This window comes from Ictalurus punctatus, chromosome 14 (genome assembly GCF_001660625.3).
Source record: "Ictalurus punctatus breed USDA103 chromosome 14, Coco_2.0, whole genome shotgun sequence".
NCBI lineage: Eukaryota > Metazoa > Chordata > Actinopteri > Siluriformes > Ictaluridae > Ictalurus > Ictalurus punctatus.
In genome coordinates this window covers 2,112,501-2,126,592 of record NC_030429.2, presented here as the reverse complement: position 1 = coordinate 2,126,592, position 14,092 = coordinate 2,112,501, and the positions used below count along the sequence as shown (strand labels likewise).

Below are 14,092 nucleotides of genomic sequence, written 5' to 3'. Positions count from 1 at the left end.
CAAAAAAAAGGTCAGCGAGTAAAGATAATGAATCTTTTTACATTTCGTGTCCTATATGTATGCGCTGTAATAAAATTGTAGTTGTAATTGAAAAGTTTTACACTATATAATAATTTACAGTATAAAACTGCCGTTCTGAATATATAGTAGGCAGATGCAAAAGCTCAAGTATACAGATATGCATCAGTGACACAAGTTCAAGTGAAACAAATTATAAAAAAAAAAAATTGTCAAATTTGACTTGATGGGTTTTCCTTATAATCCAGAGCTCTGCTGACTGGATGAACTCATGCTGCAAATTGGTCCTGAAATGTATTATTTAAAAGCAAATCACAAGCGTAGTGCAGTGATTAAATGCATCTAAAGAAGTGAATCTAGATTTATTAGGCAAATGTTTTACCATACAATCAAAAGAGCACCTCCTTCAGGCTAGAAGTGTAACACACAGGTTATTATAAGAGCTCAGGATCTGGGTCAATACTGAGTTATGTGAGGTGTTAATATTCAGACTGATATGAATGTGATAAACGTATCAAATCAGGACTTCTTAATTGCATTGCAGTCCCAGACAACCCTTTAATTAACACGTGGAAATCTCCTTATTTCTTCATTTTCAGTCAGATATTCTCCTGTTCTGAGAGAAAGAAGTAGATGTCTGTGGAGTGATAGTATGCGCCTCAGAAGGGAAGCTATGAAGTAATGACAGGATACTGAATTGTATTTTTTGACACTGCATGCCTTTTTATTAAAAGGGAATAGGAATGTGTGGGGGTATTAAAAAACAACAATAATTCCTTCCTTGTGTGTGTGTGTGTGTGTGTGTGTGTGTGTGTGTAAACATGAAGTGCTTCATCATGAGATGGTCGACAATCGTGATGATGGAGCTCAAGAACGCTGATCACAGAGTCTGGTTTTATCTCACTACACTCAATAATGCATTTCACACACACATCCACACACACACACACACACACACACGGGTGTTTTGGCGGTTCTATGTGTCCGTGTTTTACTGCAAGCAACCCTTAACTTCGGCGCCCAAATCTGTGAAAATGTGAAAAGTTTTTGACTCCACACTGTCAAAATTTTCCACATTTTCCTCTTACTGTAGGATCTTCAGGAGCTGCAGAGCATGAGGAGGCATGACAAAGCTAGCGAGGAGGCGAGGAAGGAATGAGGAAAATTGAGGAAATGAGAAGTAAGAGAGACAAATGAAACGGAGGGAAAAAAAAAATCTTCTCACCTGTGCTGAGAGACGCTCCAGACTGTCATGAAAAAAGATGAGGAGCAGTGTGACGGCCATGCAGATGGCACTCAGCCATGGCCGAACACATATACGGCCTACTGAGAAGTCATTTTCAGTCTTGTATTAAAATTACGCCTAAGAGTTTCCTTGTAGGGTATTTTCTTTCACTTCTACAGTGTGTACACCTCACCACTAACCCCAACTTTAATTCCAATATCTGAAATAAAGCCTATTGGGTCTTTGATTAACTTGAAATAGAATCTTGCTTTTTGCAGCTATTCATACGAGCCTGCCAAATGTTGGCACAAGATCAAAACTGTCACAGATTCCTGTTTTTATACGATCCCATTTCCCAAAGATTTGGGATAAGTAAGGAAAATGCAAAACAAACAAACAAAGAAACAAAAAGAGTCATTTGAAAATTCAGTTCACGCTGTACTATACCGAAAACACATTATTAACACATCATTTGATGTTTTACATTTCAAATCTGATGACTGTAACACAGTCCAGGAAAGTTGGTCGACTGTTTACCACTGTGTAACATCACCTTTTCTTTTAATAACACCTTTTGGGTGATGGAGACAGCAGGTGGTTACGTTTAGCAAGCGGAATAGGCGTGATTTCACACAAACTTAAGATACCAGTAACGCGTGAGAGAGCACTTCCCACAGAGTGAAACTCACACAACGTTGAGTTCCCTTTGAAAAGGAACACTATTCCACTATGCTACTGTCCATCTCAGATGAGACCAAGCCCAGAGAAGTGGGCGGAGCTTCTGGACAGTGTTGATGTATGCTTTGCATAGTAAACCCTGTGGATGCAGCGGTGAATGGTGTCGACTGGCAACGGTTTACCAAAGTATTCCCGAGCCCATGTCAGGATCTCCATTACAGACTCATGGATCTCCTATTCCTCAGACAGTGACGTCTGAGGGATCGGAGATCACGCATATTCCAAAGTGGTTTTTGGCCCTGCCCTTTACTTACCAAGATTTGACCGGATGAAATGCCCAAAATCCTACCGATTTGTCTTTGGGGAAAGTGTTGGATTATTCTCTGACTCTTCTGTTGGCAGATTGTCGAGCCTCGACCCATCCTTGCTCTTCTAGACCTTTTTTTGGAGGCTCCTTATATACGATGATTAGACACCTGTTTCACATCAACTTCTTATTTCAACTTCTCACACGCTATTAGTCGTAAATTTCTCCCGTTTCAATTTCAAAGTAAACATTTACCTTCAAAAAACTATGCAATTGATTAGGTAAAACATCAAATACTGTTTTTTTATTGAAATCCAAGTCAAAGAACATTTACAAATCACTCCTCTTTGTTTTTATTAGCATGCCCCAACGTTTTCAGAATTGGGGTTGTAAGTACACTTGGTCCCCAGAAAGAGCTAAATACATCAACGCGCACTAAATAATTTAGAGTATCTTCCTCCTTTAAGCAGAATTCTAACTCATTCTCATTCTAACACGCTCTCTCTGGGGCCTGTAAACGAGAGCAGCGGGTCTCTCTCGGTCTCTGCTGAGACCTCACAGTCTATTTACACACCCGCACACAAACACGCTGTTTTCATCCTCTTCTCTCGACAGTTTAGCGTGACTTCAAATCAACGAGCGGCTGCTGCTGATTTAGACGTCTTCATCATCGTCGTCGTCATCAAAAATTGATCGAAATTCTAAAGATACAGTAGCACCGAGACATTAGCCATGATGAGCCTCATATATAAACGTGCACCCTTTTGGTTTTGTCGATCGGTCTGTGCACGAATGTGTGTGAAAGTAACATGACCCCCGCCTCTTTCCTTTTCACCTGCAGATACACTCGATTGCCTTCCCGCCCAGGAGAATTCTGGTTATTTGAGAACGAGTCCGCCAATCACAAGGAGAGCTTTCCAGCAGGAAGCAGGGTTTCCAGGTGAGAAATGGCTGGAAGGGGGACGGGGAAAACACTCACGGGGTGGATGAGGACGTGGTGGGAGTGGTGGAGATGCTGGTAGTGATGGCGGTGGAAGTTAACTAGTCAGTATAAATGCTGCGTTTCAATCGGGTGCTTTGTATGTATTACACCAGCTTGTATTTTACCCGACTAATATCCTGTTTTGAGTGCTATTCCCAACGGCATTCTGTGCTCGGCTGCTCTGGAATCAATCAGCAGTTTTCACCCAGACACACACACACACACACCAAATGAAAGATACTGATGTTGGCTCGTTTAGTGACACCAAATGGATTTTCCTTTATTTTTTACTTTTTGACTCGTCCTAGAGAGTCGGCATTTGGTGTTTGCTTTGCTATGCTATGTTCCTATGTTTTGCTTTCATCAAGGACAAGTAGACCTTTCCTAATATTGGACTGACTAGCGGACGGTGGACGCCTTTGAAACCGATTCCAGTCCATGTGGGGACATTTGCTACGTTGAAGATACACACTCACATGACTAACCGAAATAGACTAACAGACAGAGGCAGAGGAGAAAGATGTCCTGTCAGTGAACAGTATGGAGGGGGGATGTTTTTTTTTTCTTTTTGAGTGGGTGTCTATGGGCGTGATCCTCCAAAGGCGGATGAAGAACAGGCTGATAGATGGATGACGCTCTCCATGATAAGCTTCAGTTTTCCCTGCTGTAGGGGAGATATAGAAAGCACAGATCTGTCACCCTCTCTTCCCCCTCTTCCCTCCCCTCCCTCTTTTTCCCCCACATCTCCGTCATCTCCGTCGCTTTCCTGCACAACCTATAAGAAAGCGAGTGTCTCCCTGAAGCAGGCTCCAGATGCACTGCAGTTTACGACCATCTATAATTCACCTCTACAGTAAAGCCTAAAACAAGCCTACCGAGATCATAGCCCACGTTTTGTGTTCCCGATTGTTTGTTTGTTTTCCGTTGCGCCATAAGAAGAATTATCATTTATAATTCAGTCGGAATAACTAGACGTCAGACGAGCTTTGCCGCTTATGTTGCATATGATCCATGGCAGAATGAAAAAGGAGGTATAAACAAGTAAATAAATAAATAAATAAATAAGAGAAGAAAGTGTAAATTAAGCTTTATAGATTCCCATACAACCTTCGAATCCCTCAACAGCAGTTGCTGAGTTAAAGGTCAGCCTCTCCTCCCTACAGCGCAGAAAACTCAACACCATGTTTAATAAAACATGAGACTAGTAACACATACGTCCTTAAGATATTTTCTGTTCTGGCAGATGCATGGTTACAGTGGTCAGGACCTCAGGCAACATCATCCACACAGTCACCTGTAATAACTCGTTTTATTCACTATCCATCTGTTTGTATCAGTGGTGCTTTCTGTACGACTGCCCAGAGTTCACAGGTTTCATCAGACGCCATTGAATAGAAAGGCTCAATTCGACTACCTATCAGCAACTCGGCATTACTGTCATGAAACCGTTATGAAATGTTCTATACATTGAATAGGAACGTTCTGGTAGACTCGAGCGCTCTCCATGAGACATTCCTTACCAGTGTAATTTAACCACACCCACCTCTAGCATTACTCTATTCGAATAAGAATGATATCATATAATAAATCATTTGACATGCTTTTTTTTTTTTTTCAACATAAAGTTCGCGCACAAAGTTTGTGCTTTTCAGGGCATGCGGTTAGACTTCCCAAGTTCACGAAGTGTCTCTTCTCTGCAAACACAATCAGGCTTGCAAGTCACGTCTCATCACGGTACGTTAATGCGAGGATTTCCAAGCTGTTAGGCTGTAAATTCTTCGGGCTGTTGAGAATACGGAGACTTGACTGCGTTCATGTACTGCATTACCAACGCGACTTGCAAGCCCGCTCGTGTCTGCAGAGAAAAGGAGACGTTTCCTGAGCCTGGCGAAGTTGTATTGATAGGAAATGATTGAATGTATACAGTAAATATACAGAAGTTGTTCAGACAGCATAGTGGTAGAGGTGGGCTCGACCACCTCTTAAAATACGTTTAAAGTGTACGATCGATACGCTGCGTTGTAACGTACGCTTGTGGTAGAATTTCGGGTAACGCTTGGGTAACAGGACGTCAATAGTAATGCACTGATACCTGAATTAATACTTCCTTAGGATGAGATGCTCTGTAGTACTTAAAGCAGCTGGAGAACACCACATACTGACGGACGTTAACATACTTAAGGTGGCCCGAGCCAGTACTTCATACCATTCTGTATATTTATACTTACGAGCATTAGTGATGCTATTGTTCCTAGATTTGCTCTTATTTGTTTACAGATCTTACTGACCAACATCAATACAATCCCCGTTAAAAAAAAAAGATTTATTCCAAAGTATTAATTCCATACACGTTAGAGACACATTCCTGAAAGGGGTGGCCAGCAGGACCAGTCCACATCCTGCATAACGTTTTTGTGAACGTTGGTTATAATTTACTCTGTAGTCTTTCCTGTCAGGAGTGATAAACATCCGTCTGGTATATACCGCCTTAAACGAGGATAAAACCATAACCAGCACGAGAGCCAATAAAATGTCAGTGTGAGAAATGAGAGAAAGTAAAAGTCGTTCCTCAAAGGTGGGATGACAGCGGGAGCACACGCTCTCGAGGTTGGGGCAGTGGGGAGTAGAGTCTACAAGAGAGAGATATTAATGTGTAGTGTCACATCACATTCAAGGATAATTCAGTTCGTGCTCAGATTCTAGGCCCTGGCCACCCAGCTTCGGGAAAAAATATCATTTTTTTTGACAGCTGAGCATTACTAAAGAGTGAAATGGTCCCTTACCATGATAGCACACAGATTTGTTGTCCAAATATATATATAGCCAAATAATGTGTCGTACACAAAATCATACACAGATGTATTTTAGCAGAATGCACAGTTATCGGATGTGACATTATAATATCACACTAGCAGGAATGCAGGTTCTTATAAGGAATATTGAATGTCGCCACCGCTGTGATGAGGCTGTCGGTTCGACGCCGCAGGTAATCACAGCCGTGCCGATATTCGCTATAACCGTACACATAACTGACATCTTATTTCAACGATATTTTTGCTCTGTGGACGGAACTCGATCCCGAAGGAGCCACACTCGCTGATAGCGATACCTTTCGGATCGCTAGCTCGCAGTGATTCCGGTTGAAGGTGCGTGCGGTGAACTCGGCGTCCCTTCTTCCTTGTCGTCGTCATCTGATGAGCTTTCGTATTTTAATCCGGATGTCACAGTGATGAAAAAAGGTATCGTTTGTCGTGTCCTCTGATGTCATGTCATAACTCTTACCGTCTCTCTCTTTCTACACACACACACACTCCCACATACACTTTTACACAGACTACTTTTCACTGCAGAGCAATAATTATGCATTCACTGCAGCTGCTTGAGATGCAGCTAATCACATTAGCAAATCTTATGGCTACAGGATTTAGGAAGAAATGTAGCAACTTTACTAATGAGCCTGAAGGCCTTAAGGAACACAGAGGAAAGTGGATGTGCACTGGCGCACTACTCTGCCTCATCTATTCTCTCTCTCTCTCACTCTCTCACACACACACACACACACACGCACTGTTGACTCTGACTGTCCTTCATTATGTCCGTGCAATGCTGACCTGCTTTAATGCCTCTGAACACATGCCATCTGTAAACCCAAACTTTCGTGGCATATTTTAATTAATTACTGGTATAAGTTGAATTTTTTTTTTAAAGCCACTCAGTAGATGACCAACCCGAACGCCGATACAAAGCCCCAGCCAACGTTTGGGGTAAAAAAAAAAAAAAAAAAAAAATCTGTCCCAAGATGAGATCCACTGGAGCGTCCCATGGGAATGAGTTTCCCCTCACCACCATCTTACTGTAACTAGGAAAGAGCTCACAAACCGTCTCGACTTTTCCTCGTCTAAACTCATCACAAACCGACGACCCTTTTTAAGAGCCGCACGCCGGATTTTCGGAGGACAAAAACGTTACAAAAGCCTAACCTTGTTAACCCCCTGCCTCGAAAAATATCAATCAATCAATCAATCAATCAATAAATAAATAAATGATCGCCCCCACGGACGCGATCTGTGCTCATTCATGCTTCTTAAATAACAGGATTATATACGAATGGCTGTAAACGTGTGCGTGGTGTGTCTAAAACAACTTTAAAGAAGATCAATCACATCACTTCAGGAGGTCTGAGATGGATTATTGCCTGATGTTACATGAGTGTAAGTGCATTAATCTTCGCAAGCCGCGTTGAATCAATCTCACTACGGAAAATGTCGGCTTAGCAAGCGAGAATCTCCCGAATAAAGGGAAAGTTTTCTAACGTTCCTCATTGTGATAAGACGAGTAAGGCTATTTCCCGACGCATTTCAAGCACATTTTGTATTATGATATTATTGGGAGATTATTTTGGTTCTTTCTACAAATGAGTTCCAAAAATCTGTAAAAAAAATTGCTGAAGAATTTTTTTAAACATTCTAAAGAGATATATTAGTCGAATTAAAGTATGATAAAGACAGTTTTACTTCCTAAGATATATTTCTTTGCCATGCTGCTCATTTGGCAGTTTGTGGCTTATTGTTTATCCTCAGAAATCTTGTAAAAAATGACTTTGGGTAAGTGAATTGAGGCAGCTGGGTGGTTTATCACTTAATGTTCTAGGAGTGCAACATCTGCCACATTTGCATTTTTAAACAACACAGAGATCTTTTTTTTTCGACTTGGTGTCGGTGCACGTGAAGGGACGAAGACGTCTATGGAACGGTTCATGCATGCGACTTGTTTGCGGCACCTTCTATACTATGAGTATCGACATCCCATCACAAGCGTATGCTGTATTACTGTACACGCTGTATGTCACGTTCTGAACCGATTCATTTTAACCAATGTACCGTATCCACTGCCACCACGCGGTTTGATTAAGACGAATTCACTATATGAAATAATTCGACCTCTTTTTTAAACACATTAAGCATAACCCACTGTATAAGGTTTGTGCTTTTGGTGAAATATGATTAGACTTACCAGGCTCAGGAAACTTCTCCTCTTCTTCTCCTGGGTTGTTGTGGATATATAGGGTTAACATCATTTCCCAACCACATCTCATGCCAAATTCTTTAGAAATCAAGTAACAGTATACACCCTGTGAGCCATGACATTAAACACGCTGACAGGCGAAGTGAATAACATTGATTACCCCATTACAATGGCACCTGTCAAGGTGTGGGATATATTAGGCAGCAAGTGAACAGTCAGTCATCAGAGTCGATGTGTTGGAAGCACGATCTGAGCGACTTTGATTGATAAGGGCCAAATTAGACGACTGGGTCAGAGCGTCTCCAAAATGGCAGGTCTTGTGGGATATATGCAGTGGTTAGTACCTGACAAAAGTGGTCCAAGGAAGGACGACCGGTGAAGATTGGGTCATGGGTGCGTGGAGAGAAGGCTAGCCCGTCTGGTCCAATCCCACAGATTAAAATTTAATGCTGGTTATGATAGAAAGGAGTCAGAACACACAGTGCAGACCGATCAGAGCGCCAGGCTGACCCCTGTCCACCCCCGAAAGCTCCTACAACGGGCATGTGAGCATAAGAACTGGACCATGAGCAATGGAAGAAGACGGCCTGGCCTGATGAATCATATTTTCTTTTACATCATGTGGACGGCCAGGTGCGTGTTCATCTGGGGAAGACGTTCATCCCAGGATGCACTATGGGAAGAAGGCGAGCTGGTGGAGGCGGTGTGATGCTCTGGGGAATGTTCTGCTGGGAAACCTTGGGACCTGGCATTCATGTACCACCTACCTAAACATTGTTGCAGACCAAGTACACCACTTCATAGCAACGGTATTCCCTAACGACAGTGGCCTCTTTCAGCAGGATAACGCTCCCTGACACAGTGCAGAAACTGTTCAGGAACGGTTTGAGGAACATGACAAAGAGTTCAAGGTGTTAACTCAGCCTCCAAATCCCCCAGATCTCAATCCGATCCAGCGTCTGTGGGATGTTCTGGACAAACAAGTCCGATCCACGGAGACCCCACCTCGCAAATTACAGGACTTAAAGGATCTGCTGCTAACGTCTCGGTGCCAGACTCCACAGGTCTTGTAGAGTCCATGCCTCGATGGATCAGAGCTGTTTTGGTGGCACAAGGGCGACCTACACAATATTAATCATGTGGATTTAATGTTATGGCTGATCAGTGTACGCTGTTTGCTGTGTCACTTATCTGAACGAAGCTGTAACAAAAACTAAACTTAGCTGTAACAAAAACTGACTCGTCCTAGGTTTTCATAGGTGTCACATAAGTGTCATTCCAGTTCACTGCTGATCGTGGTCTTATATATGATCCATAACATGAACTTCCATCCATCCATCCATCTTCTATACCACTTATCCTTTTCCGGGTCACGGGGAACCTGGAGCCTATCCCAGGGAGCATCGGGCACAAGGCGGGGTACACCCTGGACAGGGTGCCAGTCCATCACAGGGCACAATAACATGAACTTATTATATTATAATTATCATAAACCTGACAGATATAATCCATCCTCAGTATCGACCGTTCCTCGTGTTTTTAGCATGGGGAACTCATTAAGAAATAATCAAGTCTGTCAGTAAATCATCAAATCGATCAATATTCACTGTAAACACGCTCCAGTCTAATATTTACACCAAGACCAAGCTGAGCCAATCCGAACAGCCACGCTAAACTCAGCCGAGCCGATTCGGAGGAACACCTACATCACCGGAGCCGTGATGTGATCAATATACCCAGTGGCACTGCATTGTGTTTCACTCAGATGAGTCCATATTCGCTGCAAATTGTTTTGACCTCTATTAAACACATCTTATGGCAAGTGAGCTTGAGCGATTAAGTCGTCCTGACGCCTGAACGATTGTTCAGTTCATTTCCACATCCTTTAAAGGAATTGTATATCATGCAGCACAGCTCTTGAAACTGTGGAACTCACTATCTATTTGGGACACTTATATGTCCTCCAACATAAGTATTTAAACAGCTGCTTGTACATTTTAATGTAATTGTGTGTGTGTGTGTGTGTGTGTGTGTGTCATTGAAGCTGATTGCATGAGAGTGTAGGAGTAGAAATGTTTTTAAATTAGGCTTGTCTCGTTCCTCTCGCTCTCCTCCCTAGCATAATGTATCTGCTATAAGCATAATTTAAGTGACAGGCCTGATAGCAGCTTTAGATCATGTTCCTACTAGGGGCGAAACCTAAATCATAACATCAGAACCTCCTAGATAATTGCAAATTACATCTAGCCCTTGACATGGCATCTGTTTTCCGTTCTCTGTCGCCTAGCAGAGTGCGGCACAGGGCGTACGGCAGCTCTGTTTTCTCTTCTGAACAGAAAGATTCAGGGATGTTTAGGGTCCTGACACAACTGTAATATAATTTCAGTCTTCACATAGTTGCTGTAATGGTGAGTGTGATTTGACTTTGTTAACCAGGTCGATTGTTATGGCATGAATAGGACTTATAGTAGAAAGTCACTTTGTTTCATAAATCCAGTCAAGTGCAGTCTTTTAAGTATAAGAAATGAAACCTGAGAGACAAACGGCCTTGGGCAGACCAAAAAAAAAAAAAAAAACCCACCTATAAAAATGTCCATATACGATTCAAAAACCGATTCCATTATTTGTTCTATTATCTGTGCTTGTCCTCCTGTCAAGTCGCTAGACTGGAAGGATTAATCGTCTTTCTAGCACCTTTGTTAACATCTTCTAGGAATATAACTTCTCTACCTTTTGCGATTTTAGTCCAGTGGTTACGGAAGGGAAGGAAGGAATCAAAGGAGGATGGGATAAACACGGTAGGACGGAAGACAAGAGATGAGAAGAGAGAGGGTTTTGCGAAGCATTCTTTGTATATCGTTCATACAGGAAGAGACAGCTTCGTAGAAAATTCTATTTACGGTACTGTACATAAACAAATGGAGATAAAACGTGTGTGATCTATCAGGGAAGGTTTTACAGAGCTCCCCGAAACAAATCAAAACGAAATGATATATAGCCACTGCACAAGGTCAGGTGAGGGCTGGCGCACTGTTTGCCAGCTGTGAGGTGCTTTTACCTGGCTTCCAAATGCAGGCTGGAGTCGTGCCCACTCCGAACGCCCTCCATCTCTGTACGCTAAAGTCCCCAGTGCCTGTTTATCAGCCATTGCACAGCATCGTGGAGCGCCACAGCGGCATGACATGGGTCGATTAATCCAGCCCCAGCTCCATCACTGCCACCTCACAGCCATATCCCAGAGCACACTAATATATATGATAATAATCATAATACCACGCCACAGCCAGATGCAGTAATGTCATTTCCTCTCTCTCTCTCTCTCTCACCGACCAAGCAATATTCCCACCCTGATTTTGTCAGCCAGCGATTTCTAAGCACGCGCCGTGTCCCGCTGCCTCGTGAGATTTCAGGCTCTTTAATGCTATTTGCACATTACACATGTACTCCTAATATCGCTTATACTCAACATCAGAGATTAACCCATAGTTCTTCTCACACCCTGTTCGATCACGCAAAAACGCCAACTGTGTCGCGTTTGCCTCGGCCGCCTCCGTGTGCTTTACCGCGTTGGTGGCCCAGTGACCAGTTTTTCATTCATCACATTTTCCCTCTCCATTTAATGACGTCCCCACTGAACCCAAACAACCTTGTTCTGAAATATTAATGGCTACCTGCTAGGAGGTCTAGCAGCCCTGAGCAAATAGAGCATGCTGGGGAAACAGGCTGTAGTTATGTGGCGGTGAAATAAACAAGCGACAAACAAACCTGACTGACTTTCTGTGTAACTTCACAGCAATCTCTAAAGCTGTGTCGAGCCCCGTTGCTGGAGAAAACGAGAGGAGTTTGGGCGAGGAGAGGGGGGAAAATATGAAAGAATGCGCCTGGGCCATTCCGTGCCACACTCCTATCTATTCACTGCTGATTTGTTTTGTTGCAGACTCTCATCGTTTGAGAATCAACTCTACAACTCCGACCTCACGTTCAAAAGTATTTGCCGGTCTAGAAAATCCGGACAAATTCAAACACTACCTATAACAGGAACGCGAGCTTAGTGTTAGTACTCGATAACGGTCGAAAATAGTGCATAAGTATGCAATTTGAGACACGGTGCTGGTTTAGTTTAGTGGAGTTAAACGTTTTGGAACCTCTGCCATACACCCGAACTGTGCAACAACCTCACAGAAATGAATCTGGGGCAGATACATCGTTTATTCCGTTTTAAATCGGCTTCAGTCTGCTCCTGGTATAATAGGAGGAGAGAGACAAAGGCAATACTGAGACGTTTGTGAGTGGTGGATGGGAGAGCTGCCTGTCTGGCAGTCAATGATGTGTGATTGACAGCCCTCAGCACATGATGCTCACACACTGATGCTCTTAAGCAGCTCTGATGGTTCTAGAGGCTGCACAAAGCCTCAGAGAGAGACAGAGAGCACATCCCTCATTAAACTACTCAGCAGGAGATGAGGGTGTACACAAACAAACAAATCAAACACACTAAACCCAACGTCAAGAGAGTTTAAACTGCCATTAAAGGCTTATGCAGTTCAAATGAAGCACTCGCTGTATTTTTTCACAAGATTTAAAGCTGCTGGATGTAAGGTTTTGAAATTTTGCCGGTTCTCTTGACAATCCGGTTGCAAGTCGATTGTCACATTTTTAGGTCCTAGTAAAGGAGCCTTGTGTTTTCAGTCAAAGCTTGCCTTTTAGCTATCGTCAGCCCTTGTGATTGTCTGATCCAGCAGAAGTGCCTGCGCATTAGCTTATAATAAAGAGCGCATGAAGTAGTTACCTAATCTTAGCTAGCTAGCTAGCTCTGTTTAAAGGAGAGCAGGTAGTGTCGCTGTCTCGTATCACGTTGAGCGGGTGGATATAGAGGTGTTCTGAAACTGCATGTACCTCCGAGGACAAGTTATTTATTGAGGAAAATGATCCGATATTACACATCCGTGAGTAGCAAAAGTTTTCATTTCAAGGTGAAATTAGAGTCGCAAATCTTCAATCAGAAAATTCTAAAGGGTTCGCAAACTTTCGCTCACCACTGTATTAGACTCACACCAAATTACGCGAATGCATTCCCCTCTTAAAGTACTGGAACAACAAGGCTATTGTTTTCGCTATACGCTGAAGACGGCTAGGTTTCAGATGGACATGAGACGCTAGACCTGAATTTCAGCTTTCATTTCCTCATATTTACATACTCGCTGTGTTAAACAACTTAGAACCCAATTTTAAGGTGAGCAAAAGTATAGGAACAGACGGTCTTCCAGTAAATGAAAGTAAATAACGCTTGCGTATCTTTTGCTTGCAATAACTGCATCGCGCCTGTGACTCATCGACATCACAACTGTTGGTTTCTTCTTTTGTGTTGCTTTTCCAGGCTTCCTTCAGGTGTTGTTTGTTTGGGTTTGGGAGGTTTCACCCTTGAGTCTCTTCTTCAGGAGGTGGAATGCCGCTCGGTCAACCGCGTTAAGGTCTGCTGATTGATTAACTTGGCCAGTCTAAAACCTTCATGAAGTCGTTTGTTGAGCTGGCAGTGTGTTTTAGGTCGTTGTCTTACTGATTAATTCGGACGCGTTTCTCTGTAAATTGGGAGACCAAATGTTCCTGTAAACGTCTGAATTCATTCTGCTGCTCCATCATGAGTTACGTCATCAATAAAGATGAATGAGAATGTTCCAGAAGCAGTAAACTCTACCTCCACCATGTTTCACAGATGACCTTGTATGTGTTTGGATCCTTTCTTTCCCCACACTTTGGTCTTTCCATCGCTTTTGTAGAGGTTCATCTTGGTTTCAGAACTTTTTGTGGCTCATCTCTGTAGTTCCTTACAAATTACAATCTGGCTTTCTGATACTTA

General features: G+C 42.8%; 1 protein-coding gene across 2 annotated transcripts in view; it reads left to right on the top strand.

Moving 5' to 3' along the window:
- The window catches only part of chrm2a (cholinergic receptor, muscarinic 2a), an 84,551-nt gene that overhangs the window by 33,166 nt on the left and 37,293 nt on the right, over positions 1 to 14,092 (top strand). For both annotated transcript variants that reach the window (XM_017484640.3, XM_017484638.3), the window contains exon 2: positions 3,070 to 3,168. The gene's annotated coding sequence lies outside the window, so the exon portion shown is untranslated. The remainder of the gene's footprint in view (positions 1 to 3,069; positions 3,169 to 14,092) is intronic.